The sequence below is a fragment of the Caloenas nicobarica genome, chromosome 8 (genome assembly GCF_036013445.1).
Source record: "Caloenas nicobarica isolate bCalNic1 chromosome 8, bCalNic1.hap1, whole genome shotgun sequence".
Classification (NCBI taxonomy): domain Eukaryota; kingdom Metazoa; phylum Chordata; class Aves; order Columbiformes; family Columbidae; genus Caloenas; species Caloenas nicobarica.
The window spans coordinates 28,623,825-28,641,598 of NC_088252.1; positions in this window are offsets into that span (position 1 = coordinate 28,623,825).

The window sequence follows — 17,774 nt, forward strand, 5'->3', positions numbered from 1 at the left end:
CCAGGTACTGCAGCACCCTGGAGACGTGTTTGTAGTTGTACTTTTCTGAATGGAATTACTGTGTCAATAAATGGGATTATGTGTGCTTAGGATAAGGGAGTTTAGGAGGACTTGTACCTGCTGTTCTCTTAGATAAAGAAAGCGTATGTGTGTTGAGCTCCTTTTAGCAGACATGCTTTACTAAGCATTATGATAACCTGACTTTTGCAAGTATTTGTATTGCGAGTGGGTGGAAGCTCTGGAATTCAGGAATATCTTAGTGGCCTATTAAGTACAAAACAGATAAGAAAAAATGAGACAGTATGGGAAAATCAGTGGGGATAAAGTTAAGCAGAAGCAAAAATGTCCCCCCACTGTTAGGTTTGCACTGACATAAGCCCTGCCTAGTGTGTTAGTGGTGATTCAGGGAGAGACCCTGCAGTTTGCTCCCATACAGCTTGTGAACAGAAGAGGAAAGGAAAGAACAGTAGTGGTAATTACTTAAGTGTTTCTTATCTGCGATATAAGCAGAGTAAGTTTATACTTGGTTTGGAGAATGCAGTTTGGAGTTTGGTGGTGTGGTTTGGTTTTTGGTTGTTTTCTAGGAAGGCAGTAAATAAGTGAAGGATCTTTCTTTCAATTTTTTTTCGTACGTTGGGGAAAATGTAATTTTGCTGATGTCGGTTTTCCTCGGTGCTGGATGGAAAGGTGCAGGCTGCGAGGATGGGCAGCAGGACTGCACAGCAGTTTCCTCACGACGTGCAGATCTTACGACAGCTACTGTCAAGGGAACAGTGGATTTCTCATTGATGTCAGTCTCTTCCACATGTACATCCTGCTGACGCACGTGCCTTTCATTAAACAGACAAGATGGATCGTTACTCGTAGAGCAGGCAAAGAGCTTTCGTTCAGCCCTGAGGTTGGAGACAAGTGTTTGTTCATTTTCCCTGTAGATGGTCACTCTGTTTTTTCAACTGTAACTGGTTTTGCAGTTTCCAGTTGCTTTGGGACATCTGCCATTTTCTCCGACTTTGCAAAGACACCAGCTTTTCTTCTTCAGATTATGGTATAATTGGTGCTGGAATTTATCTTAGTTATTTTGTTTCTTTTTTGCTACTTGAATGTCTTGTTTCTCCTAAATATCTTCACAACATGTATATAGACCAAGATTTATTGTCTGCTTGTGGCTGCATTACTGCACTTGTATGAAATAGCTGACGTGCACCACAGTCAGTTGCTGCTCTGAACATACAATTAAGCTGAAAGTTCCACCACCATTGCAGTAAAACTTGCCCTTTTTTCTTATTGACAGACTAGTTTTAGAGTAGTACAGCTTATTAATGATAAAATAAAGATTTCTTTTCTTTTTGGCTCCATAAAACTTCTGAAATGACAATAGGTAAATCTGTTTTGGCTACTCTGAAAATTCTATTTGTTCCCTTTGTGAGCAGGGAGAGGAGGAGGACGTGGGATAATCCTACCCCAAAACGCCTGGCTGGGAAACACGTGCAGAAATTGGGCAGTATAAAGGATCAAATTCTAACACATTTTTTCTGACCTTCCTATTCTTTCCTGTTTTCTTTGCAAAACAATGACAAATAATTATTCTCAGGGAGAGTTTCTGGTTTTGGAGTTAATTTGCTGTCATTGAAATAATGAAAATTCAATTGAATCAATTCGATACATCTGCATGGAGCCAAAAGTTCAAGTCTTTTACACGCTTCCTTGATGACACATTTTCATTGCATGTAAAGTGGGAGAATCTCCTGGTGTGTTTGGACAGAATCTCCGTACCTGTAGACTGTAAGAAAACGTGTATCTGAAACTGCCTTGTGTTTCCTGGCACCCCCTTCATCCTGCCCTCTGTTCAATCGCACTCTTGGTTTAGGCTCTCTGTCTGTACAGCTCTTATTCCATACCAATGGAATAACAACCCTCCCTACTATTATTATTATTCTCTTCTAGAAGGGTAATTATTGACTCAGATCTTTCCAAGAATGGTATTAAAAGAGAAGCCACTTCGACCTGCTTAAAACTGTGTAGGAATTCCGTTCAAACGATGTGAGGTCATTAAGAATGACGTAAATACGCAGTTACCATGTGGTTGAGCGCGCGTCTCCTGTAGCTCACGCTCCCCATGGGACGATTGCCCGATTCCCTGGCACGGGGCAGCAGAGCCCGAACCAGGAGCTTTGCAGCGGTTCCTGCCAGGGACGGACAGTGTGTGCAGATAAACGCTCACTAGGGTGAGCTTTGGGTGGGCAGGATATTCAAAGCTATTGATCAAAAAAAAGAAGAGAATTACTCTGGAAATTACACAAGAAGGGTTTCAAATGATTTTTTAGGATTTGTTTTGTGTATATGAAAACAACACATGAACTGGAACAGCTCCTGTGATGTGTTTTCCCAGCAGATCCTTTGCAGCACAGTACAGTCCTAGCACAGAATGAGCTGCTCCTGTAGTGAGAGAGACACCATCTTACCCTAATATCTCTGATCTGCTAATACACTTTTTCTATGTAATTAGAGATCACATCCCTTGTGCCACTCCTGCGTGTGAATTATGTGGATTTTTGACGGCATTATTGCAGTGTTTAAATCCCTCACCTCTCACACAGCACCACAGCCTGTCTTCATTATTTCTTGACCAGCTTCACTGAAAGGAATATGAAAATCCTTCAGCAGCTCTCAAGTGTCTAAAGCTGTTGGGTCTTCTCATTGCTGAGTGCCCCTGGGCTTAGTGTTGGAGCTGCCTGTTCCTGCGCCGTGTCTGCCCAGTGCTGGGGAGCTGGGGCAGCGTCTCTGCTGAGCTCTCCAAGGACTTGCTAGTGCCTTGCTATCGCTGGCAAATCGCACTTCACATACACTCTGATATGCTGTTTTGTAGGGATGGTGTGCAAATAGCTAATTCCCTGGGCTATTCCTGTGGTTACTTATAGCTAGTGATGAATAATTTTCTGTCCATGAATGCTGAAGCCCAAACTGCAGCCCAGCACAGCACAACTTGCCTTTGACCTGTTTGACCAGGGATTACCACCCAAATACAAGGATTAAATAATGAACATGGAGTTCTTGTTAAAACACAATGTCTGATTTTGGTACCAGGAACGTGTTTGATGACTCAGAATAATTTCTGTGAAATTTAAGTGAGAAAATGATGTGTGGATGGGCACTAAGCTGGGCCTTGCTCAGGCTTGGGTAGCACACAGATTGTAAGTACTATGATCAAGAAGTAGTAACAGATAAAAGAACACCAGTTAATTTCGGTTGGGAAAGGCCCTTTATCACTCCATCAGATGCTGACAGCTTCTCCTTCAGGACTGCTTCACTCTTTTATGAATACATTTACCATGAATTTTTACATCAGAAAATAAACTATGATTCTTAGAGCTGTAATTATGTTGAGTAATCTGTGGGCAGCATAAACTCCAGCGGCAGGACTTGAGCTACTGTGATCCATTAGTTTTGTGCTTCATTAGATTGTTCTGCCAAGAAAGGAACCAGACGTCTTACGGAGATGGCCAAGTGCTGAATTTCTGCTCCATTGCCCTGCAGATAGGCCACACTGCAGTTGTATGTTGCCGTGCTGTAATTCCGAAATAACTCCAACAGGTTCTCTCTAGTTACTCCGGGTATGTGCTTAAGGTAGAATCTAACCTTGTGTTTCTGCTTGATTCTTAGAAGCCTTCTCTGAGGTGATTCTCAGAAGGCTGTAGAAGTTATTGAGAGATTGCTGAAAATTTAATTTAATCCTGAGTCCTTTGAGGTCTTCAGTCTGATTGGAGACCCCAGAAGGAGTCCCAGCTGGCAGAGCTGCAGCCCTGTGCATGAACCGTGCTCTTTCTGTGTTCTTTTATTAAAGACTTGGGTTTGTGAAGGAAAAAACATAGGAGATGAAACAAAGCCCTGCGTGTATTGTGCAATGTTCTGTTCTTCTCGTGTCCTGCAGCTTTCTTAGCTTGTAAATTTGAAAATAATCCTGGTACACCCCAAAAGCAATTTTAGCCACCATTCTGTGTTTCCATCTCTTTCATGCAGATAAGTTCCTTGCTAAAACACAGGGTGGTGTGCAGTGGAGAGCACAAAATCTGTTTGGCAGGCGGGTGAGGGAACAGCCAGATGCCATCCGCCGGCCACACGCACAGGACAGATCCTTTGCCCGTTCCAGTCGCTGCGGTTCTGCTGACTCCTCGGATAGCTGCAGATCAGACAGTTTCTTACTTTAGTTTAAGTAAACCTAGCACACTTTCTTTTAAGTAGAAATCTGTTGCTCAGTATGCCTTTCCTCGGCTGATGGAATTGCTAAGTAGCATTGTTCTAGTGTCTATTCTGTTCTTACTTCAGCGCTTCTGTAGCCTGTAAATTCCCTTAGATTTTTTTATGCTAAATGAAAAGGTTGTTCGTTTTGATGGAAAACGTGTGTGTTCCTATGTCAGAGCTCCTCTTGAAGTTCTGTTAAAAAGCTACTCAGCAGTTTTAAAGTCGGCTGAAAAAATGATACGGAAGATGCTCAGAAAAAACGGACAATAATAGTTTGGAAAGCCTGTTTGTAAAGCGCACTGTAACCAGCAGAAGAGATCGCTGTCAGCTTTAGGAAGATTGACGTTATAAGGTTTCAACTGGCTTGTCCTGGAAGGGGAAATTGGTTAGAATTTTGTGCATAGGAGCAGGGTGCGTTTAAGGAAAAGCCATTATGAAAAGAGAAGCCTTGCTTTCTATGAGAATTTCTGTTGCTAACGTCTCCTGCTGTACATCTGCTGCTCTTCTGTGGGTGAGAGGAACTTACAGTGGGGGGCAGTTTGCATTTGAGAAAAGGGGAGATTCAGAGTGAAAGTCACAGCCACGCGAGTATTAGCTGCAACGGAGTTACCGCAAGAACTGGGGCGGATTTGGGCAAAATATTTGGCTTTCCCTGTAGAAATTCCCAATATTGGCCATCTTGGAAGAAGTTCGCCCCAGAATTAGTGCTGAGGTGCAGCGATGTTGGCAGCTGCCGCCGCAGCCTGACACAGATCCGGGGGCTCCTGGCCTGCGCTGACGGGCGGGGGGCACTTCTCTCATCGTCCCTTCTCAGCTGTTATATTTTCACTGAAAATGTCAGAATAATTGACCGGCACTTTCGTACTGGGCACACGTAGTCCCGTTGCTGTTGTCCATCAACAAATCAATTCAAAGCACTGCTCTGTCTTCCCTCGTTTTACTTACTCTACACTGTGAGAAGATTTGGGGATTAACTTGTCTTGACCTTGTTTTTTCTCACCCCACCATCATCATTTCTACGTGACCCTTTTCCCAGCCACCTCTTTCCCAGGAGGGCCAGCGAGGCGGCGTGTGGCGCCGGCCTTTCCAAACGCCGGGCACACAGTGATTCCCAGATACTGCCCATTCTTTTTTTCCTGTAAGTTATAGCTGGAGAAACAGAAATGCTCAGTTAAGCCAGGCATGTTTCAGGATTGGATGTACTTTGTCATCTTTTATTTAATCATGATTTATGTCCTCAAATAATGAAGCTATTTTGCTTTTTGCTTCAGCTGTTTTAATCTTTAAATTAGAAGTTCGTGGCATCAGTTGTCAGTCAGGTTCCATCCCGGCCAGGCTGGATGAGAAAGGTCAGAAACAGGCTTGTTTAAATAGACAGGTAAATAGCTTCAAAAATGCCATCTGCTTGGAAATTTATTCATAAGACTTCTTTCTGTGCTGGCACTGAATCTGGGTCAGTGCTTTTCAGATAATACTCCATTTGACTCAAAAGAATTTCCAAATTGCGTACCTTTTTCGTTCAACAATCAGCTTCTGAAAAAGCTTTCTCTGGGGAAAAGAGAGCCAGGCCTGTCTTTGCAACTGCGTTATTTTTACAGTTTGCTTGGAAAATGAGCATAAACCAGTCCAAGCTTTCCCCCCCCAAAACCCACATGGAAAATTTTCTGCCCCTTGTACATCAGAATGTAAACGTTAATTCTTCCCGTCTTCCATTAATCATTGCTTTGCAAGGCTCAGTGCTATGTATGCAAACACTTGCAACTCCAGAACACATTTAATGTTATTTTTTTAAATGAATAAATGTAATTAACCAAAACTGCCCAATAAATAGGATTATATTTTAATGCTCTTATAAAATTATATGTGACATTGCTGTACTGGACCTGCTATTCACACAAGCATATTATCTGCTTTACATGCTGCCTACTGCACTTTCAGGGAGATGAGTATTCTCTCCAAGGTGTTATGTTCCATAAGGCAGAAGAGTTAATAAGATTTCGTGTGATTCGTTTTTCGTTGTAATAAAATCCATGTTTTTATAAAAGAAATAATTACATTTAATAGTGAGACATGAATAAAAAGGTGAAAAACAACCACCTGGTTCTTCTGCAACTGAAATCAGTAAGAAAGCGAACACTAAATATTGTGGTAGTTAAGTAGGAGGTTTTCAAAATAATCTGATTTGTGATCAGGCAGAGGAAAAGTCACTTTTCTTGCGTGAAATCAGGGTTTTTCCATCGCAGATTTTTTTGGGACGTTGGGAAGCTGACTGAGGACTGTTCTGCCAGGTGGGAGAAGTGGCCCTGCCTTGGAGCCCCTGAGCTGAATAGAAGACCCGGCGTGGGGCAGCTGCTGCCTCCAGCATCCAGAGCACGGTCCTGCTTTCCTGCTCTCTGCTCGTGTGCGGGACACGATGTGTTTCCTTAACGCCTTTTTCATGGCGTTCTGGTGGAATTAGAGCCCAGTGCCCTCCAGTCTGTGCGGTTCTCGGGTGCTGTAGTGAACCGTGTACACGAACATCTGCAGGAGTCAGCACCTGCTCTCACAGGCACCCTGTCGCGTGTCTCGCAAACGTACACGGCCTGGTCTCAACAGCTGCAAAGCTTCTTTGATTCCTGTATTCTCTCCCAGTGACTGGAAGACTGTTGTAGAGCTTCCAAGAACCAGAGGCCGTCTGATTGTTGTGGTCGTTACAGACCTCCTATCTTCTGGCACAAATTTATACGCAGTTTAATTCACTCATTTGTCCGTTTGCCTCCATCTTTCGCGTCTCCTCCAGGAGCATGCAGCCCCGTGTTCCTCTCACGTGCGTTTCAGCACTCGTCCCTCCTTCCAGCCGTATCTGGGTAGGCCGAGGCAGCCCAGCTCCTCTGGTCACCCGTAGGGCAGCTCCGTGCCCTGGCCGTCCCGCTGCTCCTTCTGCCTCTGTGCCCATGGGACTTAGTTCGTTTTCCCATCCAGCCTCCAAGTTTCTTTGATTTGACCTGACTCTGATAACCATTTGTCATTTCTTGACACCATATCGCATCGTTGACATGGAGAGTAACCCTGTCGCCTCTCACCTTTGTCTCTCTGAGGGATTCACGTCCCTCTGGGCTGAATTACCACTGTAGTTCATTCCGTTTATAATCCCTACAGCACTCGTTTCAGAACTTAGCACAAATCTAATTTTTCGTTGTTCACTTCTGAGCATTTTACTTGTCATTGCTCATGCCCTGTGGATATTGAGTACCTGATGTGGTTTTGCACTCTCTGACAGGCATTCAGTCATCTTTTCTTGCCTGTTCCCAGAGCTGAATCATAGATTTGTTACTTGGTCAGAACTCTCGTTAGTCTCAAAGTGTCCTTGTTCAGGATCGAATCTTTAGAGCAAGGTGTTGCTCACCTTCTCCTGGGGGCTGTGTCCGTGCGGTGCCTGCTCAGCACATGAGACCGTTCCCCGTGAAAAGTCAGCACATAAAAATTTTTGAAATATTAGAGCCCGAGTATGTTTTGTTTTGGAAACTCAATCAGTGACAGCTGGGACAGACCCTTTTTCCATGGGATTTTTGTCTCCAGATGATCTCTGCTCATCTGACAGAACATGTTTTATTTATGAAGCGTTAATTAGACTCTCTTTCTAATGAGATTCAAATATGCTGACAAATAGGGCATATTAATGGGAATATTCGGTGTCACAGTGCAAGAATTACGAAATCAGTAGCAGTCCATGTTTGTCAGTAATAACCCTATTCTCATACATCTCTCAGCCTGATTAAAAGAATACCTTGCTGTTCATTGGCAGTAAACTGTCTAAATTGTTGGGTCATTTTTGATATCAAATTGATAATAAATTTGAGTAATGTTGAAACCATTTTTAAAATAGTTTCTCCACAATTCCCAACATATTGAAAGGGTGATATTTTCCTGAACATTTCAGGTCATTTGCAAGATCCCAGAATGCCCTTGCAAGTTACAGAAAAGCCCATATAAATCACAAAGTACCATCACTTTTTAAGAACTAGTAGCATTCTGATAATGCCTCTACTGAAAAAGAACAGCAGAAAACTAAAGCAAATAGAATTAAATCGCTTCTAATAAGGGCTGTAAAAGTAGGCTTCCCTTATTTCAATTTACAAAGGAGAGCTTGTTCTCAGCTGTCTTGTCATCAGTCGATGATTTCATGTGTGTGCAGAGCACCAAAGTCCTTGGTACTGCTAAGTCACCTCCTTGGTAAGTGATGATACTTTTGTATCATTCTGCTTGCTTCTGGTTTTTAAATGCTGATGGATATAGGTTTATTTATCTGGTACGGGGAACACTTTGAGGAATTACGTTTACCTGGGTTACAGGATTTGTGGTGTCTCTGTGCTGAGCCGTGGGGCGGGATGGGGCAGAATTACCAGTTTTTAACGAACAGCCGTGTCCCGTTATGGGCTCAGTGATCATCTCGTGTTTGGTACCTGCACAGGCAAAATCCTGTTCCCGGGTAGGCGCCTGTGTCACTGCAGGCTCGAAGGTGTCCCGCACACACGGGGCTCTTCAAGAGTTCCTGCTGCTTTTTTACTCCCAAAAGACTGATACCTAAACGCATGTCTAATGTGGATATTTTAGAGAGGTGATGAGTGATGTTTTTACGTGTGCACACACCACGCTTTGGCACAGACAAATGGCATTTTCTGATGTGACCTTACTCAACGGCAGCATCTAACGGGGGTGATCTCACACCAGTTGTCAGTGTGAACTGGGTCGAGGCCGCAGATTGTGTCGGTCGGTGCTGTTGTGGGGGAGCTGGCTCCAGTTCCTCGTCCTCTGGAATCCTTGGTGATGTACAGCGTGCGCCACAGAATCACTTGCGGGCAGCTGTGCAGATTCTGCTCCGCGTCCGCTGCGTCCCTTGCTGCTCTGGCCTCTTACGACACTTCACGTGGCGCTTTGCCAGCTGGACTTGCCATCTGAAGAGGCTTTTATGTAGGAAGAGCAGCCCAAATTTGGATCCTGTTGTATTCATGTGTCTGTACGTGTGTGCCCCCTTCCCTCTGTCACATTCATAGACTCTTCAAGCCCGTGTGCAGTGCATGCACATTTCAGAATAAGCAGTTCGGTTGTATTAGCTCTTTGGAAAAACTTCAGTCAAATGTTTTGTAACCGCGATTTGCCAGTTCACTGAAATGTGAACGTTTCATGGAACTGTATAAATTCTGGTGAAAGGTCACTGGGGTGCAACAAGGTTTCACTGAAATCCTGTGTTTCAGGCACAGTTCCGTGGAAACGTGTTATTTCCTGGTAGGGATCCCACCCGTTAGCGTCCTGTCTGGCCAGAAAGAACTGAGATTTGGGAGATGTGGCAGCAGCTTTTCCTCCGTGTTTGAGTCCTGCTGCTGCTGGGCAGAGCAGCGAGCTTCCCAGAGCAGAGAACAGGGACTCTCTTTGGGGAAGCTTTTCAAAAGCCCTTCGTCCTATCTGAATGAAACACGCACACACAATTTGGAAGTTGTAAACCCCTCCCTGAAAGCTTCCAGTTATAACGCACCCAGGACTCTTCCAGAGGAGATTTCTCTTGCTGAGGTTTGATGGCAGACTAATGCGTATGAACCCATTAACATCTTGGTATCAATTAAATTAATTCAATATTGGCTGTATTACATGTGGTGATAGATAAGGGTTTGCAGTGACAGAAACCATTAAAATTTTTTTAGTTTTGTTATTAAACGTAAAATTCAAGAGTGTCCTGAAAATACCCTACAAAATGTGCCTTTTCCTCAGATAGAAAGCTTAATGGCTATTGTTGTATTCTATCTTTTTATCATTTTTCAAGAAGTTTCAAATTACAAATAAATAATACAAATTATATCCTGTTTTTTTCCATACTCATCTTTTTTTTTAACTGCACAATACGGGTTGTCTCGCTGAGCCCTGTGACCTCAGTGTGCTCCGTGGTGGTGACCACAGCTAGAGGATTACTTTTTTCTTGGAAATTTTGAGAAACTGGTGATAAACGATGGATTGAATAATTCTCTATGGCTGTGAACAGACATCTGATCTTCCTGTAATATTTTCTGGGTATTTTTTCCAATCGTCTTGAAAAGCCTTTAGAAATGACTGAGCTTCATTTGCACACACAGTTCTGACTAGAGCGTTGTCAAAACTCTGAACTTTCCTAGTCTGTCGTCTTTGATGATTTGTGTAGTTAATGCCTTAATAAGACGTTTTCTTAGGACCTTGATTTCAGAGAACTTCTTTTCTCCCTCGTCCTTAAAGCACCTCTCCATCACTGTTCCTTCTCCTGGAAGTGATACAGATCTCCCCTTTTTGCAGAGGGCAGCATGGGACGCCACTATATCACCTTGTTTACCTGCTCCTGTAACATTGACGTAAACGTCATTTTTCTGTAGGGAGTAGCATGGCAAACTGCTGTGTAACGTTCAGAACATGTTAGTGCTTCCAGGTGACTCACTTTTCCCCCTCGTTCTCTTAATGCTTCTTTTCTGTGCCCTTCCTTTGTTTGTTCCTATTATTTCCCTCAATCCACATCTGTCCTAAAAACTTTGGTGATAATTTCAGTAGAATGGAGACATAGTAAATACCTTTTCTTGGTGACTGTTAGTTTTCTCTTGTGTACAACACAATCTGTATAGTGAAGATTTGTTGGATTTTACCCCCTGTGCAAGTGCCCAGACTTTTTTTCTCTAGAAGCCATATGTTGTTGTCCCAGATCTCATCCGTAGGCCTGGAGCCCACTTAACTCCACATACCTAATTAAGTGCCTAAATTAAAACTTGGGATCTTTTTTATTTTGAGTGGAAAGCAAGAAAGGAACAGAATAGAAAACAAGTTATTAGGATAAATGCTTTCCAAGTTCTGAAGTCACATAGGATTAATTTTAGTCCTTTATTGGAGGATTTTCATGGTTTAAAACGTTGTCACCAGTGCTGGAGCAGAAGGGAATTCAGCTTCCCCTTGGCAAGCCCGTGTGCTGCTCCTGGTCACCTTCTTGTCCTTCATCTGGAAGATTTTTCCTGTCACCTTCCAAAGGACTGAGGTGAAGGACTAAACTCAATATTGCCTTCTTGGAAGATAAAGAAAATTTTGTTTGCTGCACAGCAACAAAAATTCCTAATAGATGTATTTCCTGTTTATAGATTTCAGAGTGGTTGTTCTGTGTTGGTTTTTTTTTTTCCACCATAAAAATAATTAGATATGAATGATCTAAACTATTTAAAAGCAACAATTTGCAAGGAAGACTAATTGCTAAATGTTGAATTTTAACATTTTCTTTCTGCATTTTCAAGTGGTTTGGAGAGATTAAAAATTCATGAAGTGAAACCAAAATGAGTGAAAATGTAGTGTGATACATTGCTTGGAATAGCAGAGCTCTAAGAAGGCCGTGTTATTAGCACAGCTGTCTGCGCTCCGTGGAATCCTAATGCATCGTGAATGATGTGGTTGAGTTTTGTTAGTTACTGATAGAAGCAACATTTCATTCAGATCAATAGGCTTAGACTAATCTCCAGTATGACAGGAACAAAAGCAATCAGGGCTCGTGCTCGCTTTTATGCTCCAAGTAATGACTTTCCAGGATGCTGTTCCCAAAATCTTGGGTTTTTTGAAAACTGTAACAGATGCGTAGAAATTTGATGCATGCAACTACTGTTAGAATTGGATAGTGAGGTGATATCAAAACCACCAGTTGGTCTCTCGAAGCTGGCTTAGGTTACTGCAAATCTTGTCTTAATTTGTCTCATTTTCTATTTTTATTTTATTAATTCAGAACTATTTTCTTACGGAGATTTATTTGCAGAAAATGCATGCCATAAAAAAAAAAGTAGTTTAGAAATCCATCTGTCTTGCCAAAAATTTATTTCGGAACATTTTTAAAAGAGAAAGTTGTTAAAGCTCAGCTGTGCAAGGGCTGTCCTGGGTAGTGCCCACAGTTCTCTTTTCCTAAGAGCTTTCCTTTTTATTAGAAATGTCGAAGAAAGGGACTTGTGACACTTCCCCCTTCTCACCTTTCATCCATGTCTTCTCATTTGCTTTTTCAAGAAAAGTGTAAGAGGAACCTAAGATACTGGTTTCTTGCTTAGCCCGTATAATTCAGTGAATGCCAAATTAACAATTTCATTAAAAACCTGGTTTAGCCAGGCTTTCCCCACTACTCCTTAATAACTACTGAAATTGGCCTGGTGTGTTTTTAAAGAGAACTAAGTAACTCATGATTATTCTTTTGTTGTTGGGTTTTTTTAATTATTATTATATTGGGGATAAGATAGTGGCAAATTATACTAGACATGGAGGGAGGAGCAAAATGCCTGAGATCTCCGAAGAGGTTCTTATAGATTAATACATGGGACTTCTTTTTTTTCTTTGGAATCCAGGTCTCATCCTGGCTTGCAGTATAATTAGCTTCTTTTTAATAGAAAATGAGATATAAAGTAATTCTATGTGTGATACAGCAGCTCTTGTCACTATGTTTTGGACTTGCTGCATATTTTGTATTCAGGTATAGGCAACATACTCCAAGAAAAATAATTGGATCCTTAAAAATGTGAGTACATAAAAAGTACAGAGTAAATGCATTTACTTTTTGGCAGAAACTCTGGACAGTACAGTCCTTGGTCCAAGCTATTATCATCCATTATCTTTTTGCACTTAAAGGAGAATTTTGCTAAGTGCTTTTCCCCTCTGAATGCTGATAGTTTCAGCATGAAGATGAGTTTGATGTTCTTTTTGTTTGCATCACCTCGTGGTCTTAAATGCAGGACAGGACAGTGACCTTCCTGAGACAAAGCAGTTTCAGGATGAAACTTGTTAGGAGTAAACAAGGAGTTTACGAGGAATGGAAAAAGGCATTAATTCCAATAAAGTACTAGATCTTGGAGTTCAGGAAGTCTAGGGGTAAAAGATAATTGCAAAGGCCAAATCTGTTGGATCTGGCAAAGGGAATGAAAAGAACTGCTGTGAGAGTCCATAGTCCCGTGAATGAGGGGAGCGTGGTGGCAGAGGTGAGGCTGTGAGCCCGGGCAGCACGGAGCAGAGCTCGCTGAGCGCTGTCCCTGCCGTCCTGTGGGACGGAGCAGCGTCGGAACAGGGACGGCGCGTGGGGACGGTGCTGGGGAGCACGCTCTGCCCTGCCTGCTGGGCTGTAATCTGCTGTCAGTTACTTCGAGGGGATTTGGCCAGAGCTCGTGCCGTCAACTTGAGGAATAACGCAGCATCCCAAGGCAGGGACGGTTTACTCAGTGGCTGCCAGTACCAGTCATACGATGTCAGTAGACCTTTAGGACTATTGACAAGCCCTGAGCACTGACCGCCTGCCGCTCACTGCGGCTCCCAGGGGCCTGCTCAGCCAAAGCTGCTTGCCCTCTTAGCAGGAGGGAATTCAGCAACTTAGGTGAAAATGGTAGTGCTTTTAGGATTAAGGGTGGAAGATGCCTCTGCAGCCTGATGCAAGGGCCATTCAGACTCCTCCTCCGTCCATCCTGGGCCTTCGGCACATCCTGCTGGTGCCAGAGCACTGACACCATCGCATTCCCTCCCAGGCTCTCTGGGCTCTTGCTGAGGCCCATCTCTGGTTAACCTCAGCTTTACAAGATAAATTTTCTCTGATCTGCAGTTAACATTCCACATGGATTGAATCTTTGCTAAAATCAGCATAGCAACTATTAGAATGTCAAATTACGTTGCCTACTGCTGAATATTCACTGTAATATTGCTTGTAATGCACAGCAATGATGTGTCACAGCTGCTCCAGTACAATCACCTCTAGGTCTAACTTTTAATTTTTTTTTTCTTTAATGCCACATTCCTGTGTAACTCAGAAGTTACAGAAATAAGCATTGCAAATCAGTTTTAAAAAACACTATTTTGTGGCATGTTCTTACCACTGTTTCATTAGTCTGCATATTTAAGGGGGATTAAATGTATGATTACTTTGTGATTTTATGTCAGAATATTTATTTCAGTTTGACTTTCCTGGTACAAGAATGCAGGATGGTGTCAATGGAAATGAATAAATTACCATCTTTGTTTCGTTGTGAAGATCTGCATATGAATCACAAATGACGTCTTCTGGTCCGACTATTTCTGTAGAAATAGTATTTGATGAGGAGCATGAACACGATAAATAGTTTCCCAAGCAAATGTCTGAATTACTTTGATAAAGCAGTGTATTTTATAAATTCATAATGGACAGATTCCCTGCTGGTGAAGTGCATTGTACTGGAATAAATAATAAATTGCCAACAGAAATTTAGTTTATATACAACAGTGATCTTCATACATAACCTTGTCCATGGGTCTCCGCTGTGTACCTGGGGTGGGATGCGGAACGGCATCCTGGAGCAGACACATCTCACAAGCGTCAGTGCTGTTTTCCCCTCTCCTCGTCCCTCACACCTGCCAGCTCCTCTGTCTGCCCGCGAGCGCGCTGCTTGTGCTGCTTGCTGATGGTTATCGACACCAGGAGTGAGGTTCTGCGAGAGCAGCATTTGTAAACACTGTGTAGAATTGGTAATGTGCATCTGTGCCCTGCTGTTGTGGAGGAAGGACCCCGTGGGGAGCGGGAAGCGCTGTGAGATTAGGAGCGAAAACAAGGCTTGAGAGCAAGTTTGCCAGAGCTGGGTCTGTGTGCTGAGCCTGGCATCAGCCCGCGTCCGCATCCTCGGCTGTGACTAACACGGCGGGGACCCTGCAGAGCTCGTTATGCTGAGAACTCGCTGTCCTCTGAGCTATTCCTGCCAAAATTTAGAGGTAAAGCTGTAATTGTTCAGGATCTAGGCTGCTTGTGTTAACGGTTGGGGCACAGAGAGCAGTGCAGCCCCTGTGTCTTTGCTACAGCCCGTGTCCCACGTCCCACAGCCCCACGTCCCACAGCCCCACGTCCCACAGCCCCACGTCCCACAGCCCACGTCCCACAGCCCGCATCCCACAGCCCGCATCCCACAGCCCACGTCCCACAGCCCATGTCCCACAGCCCGCGTCCCACAGCCCACGTCCCACAGCCCGCATCCCACAGCCCGCATCCCACAGCCCACGTCCCACAGCCCGCGTCCCACAGCCCACGTCCCACAGCCCCACGTCCCACAGCCCGCATCCCACAGCCCGCATCCCACAGCCCCACGTCCCACAGCCCCACATCCCACAGCCTGTGTCCCACAGCCCCACATCCCACAGCCTGTGTCCCACAGCCCCACGTCCCACAGCCCACGTCCCACAGCCCACATCCCACAGCCCCACGTCCCACAGCCCCACGTCCCACAGCCCACGTCCCACAGCCCCACGTCCCACAGCCCACGTCCCACAGCCCACGTCCCACAGCCCACATCCCACAGCCCACATCCCACAGCCCCACGTCCCACAGCCCCACGTCCCACAGCCCCACGTCCCACAGCCCACGTCCCACAGCCCGCATCCCACAGCCCACGTCCCACAGCCCACATCCCACAGCCTGTGTCCCACAGCCCCACGTCCCACAGCCCACGTCCCACAGCCCGCGTCCCACAGCCCGCATCCCACAGCCCGCGTCGCACAGCTCCACATCCCACAGCCTGTGTCCCACAGCCCCACATGCCGAGCTGGGCAGCGGCTTCCCTGGGCTGAACTTAAGGAGTTCATTTCCATTGGGGAGTGGAAAGATTCCTTGGCCTGATTGTGTTCCGGCCATCATTACCCCTACCCGAAGTGAACCCAGGGGCAGTTCTACGCAGATGGGTAGCACTGGCTGATGTTATTTGTTGCTGAAAGTTGCAATGGTGCTGGGCGAGGTTGTAGTGTCACACCACGCGAGCGTGGATGTGCACACACGATCGGTGAGCGTGAGCTGGCGTCACTCATCTGGTGTCACAATGTGTCACTGGACAGAGAGCTACAGACTCAGGAGGAAAGATGAATGTTTGTTTTTTATACTGTTTATTGTCACCTGTAGACTGCCACAAGTTTAAACATGCACTGTAAAGATACGTTTTTTTCTAACATTTCCTACTCAGATTGAAACAGCAAATTGTTCAAACAGCCACCTGCCCATATTCACTTGCAAAGTCTCTAAGAGCCACCCCAGATGCTTTTCCACTCATGTATTATTGTTAATTGTTTTTGCATCGGCATAGTCATGAGCTCCGTGTATCCCCAAGGATCACATTGTCCATTGGAGTAAAGCTCTTGGTTTAATATCCACTTCAATGTCAGTGGCCTTGGAAGGGCTTCCTCTGTGCTCAGTCACATCTCCAAGATAATTGTAATTCGTGGATGTTCTCTTCTCTCCACACACACAGCCTAAACTCAACACATCTGCCTCTGGCACTTACATTTTCATAGATGAGATTTCCACTTGAGTGGCGATGTCAATGCCAGGCTACGCTACATGGTAACGTTACAGGCTAACATTACATGTTCATTTCTTTAGGATACATGACATGTGAAGTGTCTTGTCTTCCTTATTCATTAGAGACACCACAAGACTTCAGTATTGACAGATACATTCATGTGGCCCAAAGGAGGTTTATATTAATTACTGTTTTGTGATTATTGGCACTTCACAAGGGCGGTGAATATAAAGCAAGTGATTGTCTTTACGTTAAAGGGTTGAAAATTTTAACCAGAATTTGTTCATCTCCAGGACATAATGTAATATGTTTTGTACTGCAGCTATCCTGTAACAGACTCTTGATTTATTCTTTTATGGTTTTTCCTGCAAATTAAATTGCCAGCAGCAAATTTGGCTTCAATCCTTCAATGCTGTGCAAAACACTATAACTGAATGCTCTGTTTTAGTGAGCTGAAAGTGAAGCATTTCTTTGCAGATGCAGTAGAACAATTTGGGAAAATCCATCTACCAAGGCATGATCACTGTTATAAAATAATAATTAAAAACCAAACAAGCAAGCAACAACAACAAAAAGCCAAACCCCGCTGGATTCCCAAGGCCGAGGGCCAAGAATTGGAGTTGACATTGAAATGGATGTAATTTCCTCAGCTTTTGCAGGACGCCGCGTCCCCGTGGGCGCCCCTCCGCTGCTCTGCCATCCCCGGCCTCGCCGCTGTCCCAGCAGCACAGCTCTGGCCTTGTGTCTTACGCCGATATTCGCTTAACCCAGCTGGACGCAGCAGAGCTCGCTGGCTCTATTCGTGACTTAAGCTCCCTGAAAACATCGCATTAAGCTAACGATGCAGTTAGGACTAAATCCTAAAGGAACTCTTTACTAGTTATGGTTAAACTGACTTATTGATCAGTTCATTATTTTGGAGTGTGCTATATCATTCAGCTAATTAGTTCTTAGTGAGTATATATGAGCCTTTGAAATTCTCTTTATTAATCGCTATCAAAGCTAAGCTTTTGGGATGGAGGGAGGTTTTTGTGGAAAGGGAGCAGGATTTTGCTAGTTCACCTACTTAATTTTTTCTGAATGTATTTCGGGTACATTCTGAGGTATTTTTTACATCTCTATCTTTGGTCTTGATGCAGTAGTTTCACATCAGAAGAGACTTTTTCTTTAGAAGGATGGCGAATGTGCGAAACCAGCGGAGTTTTGGGGCCGCTCCTGCCACGTGCTGTTGATCCC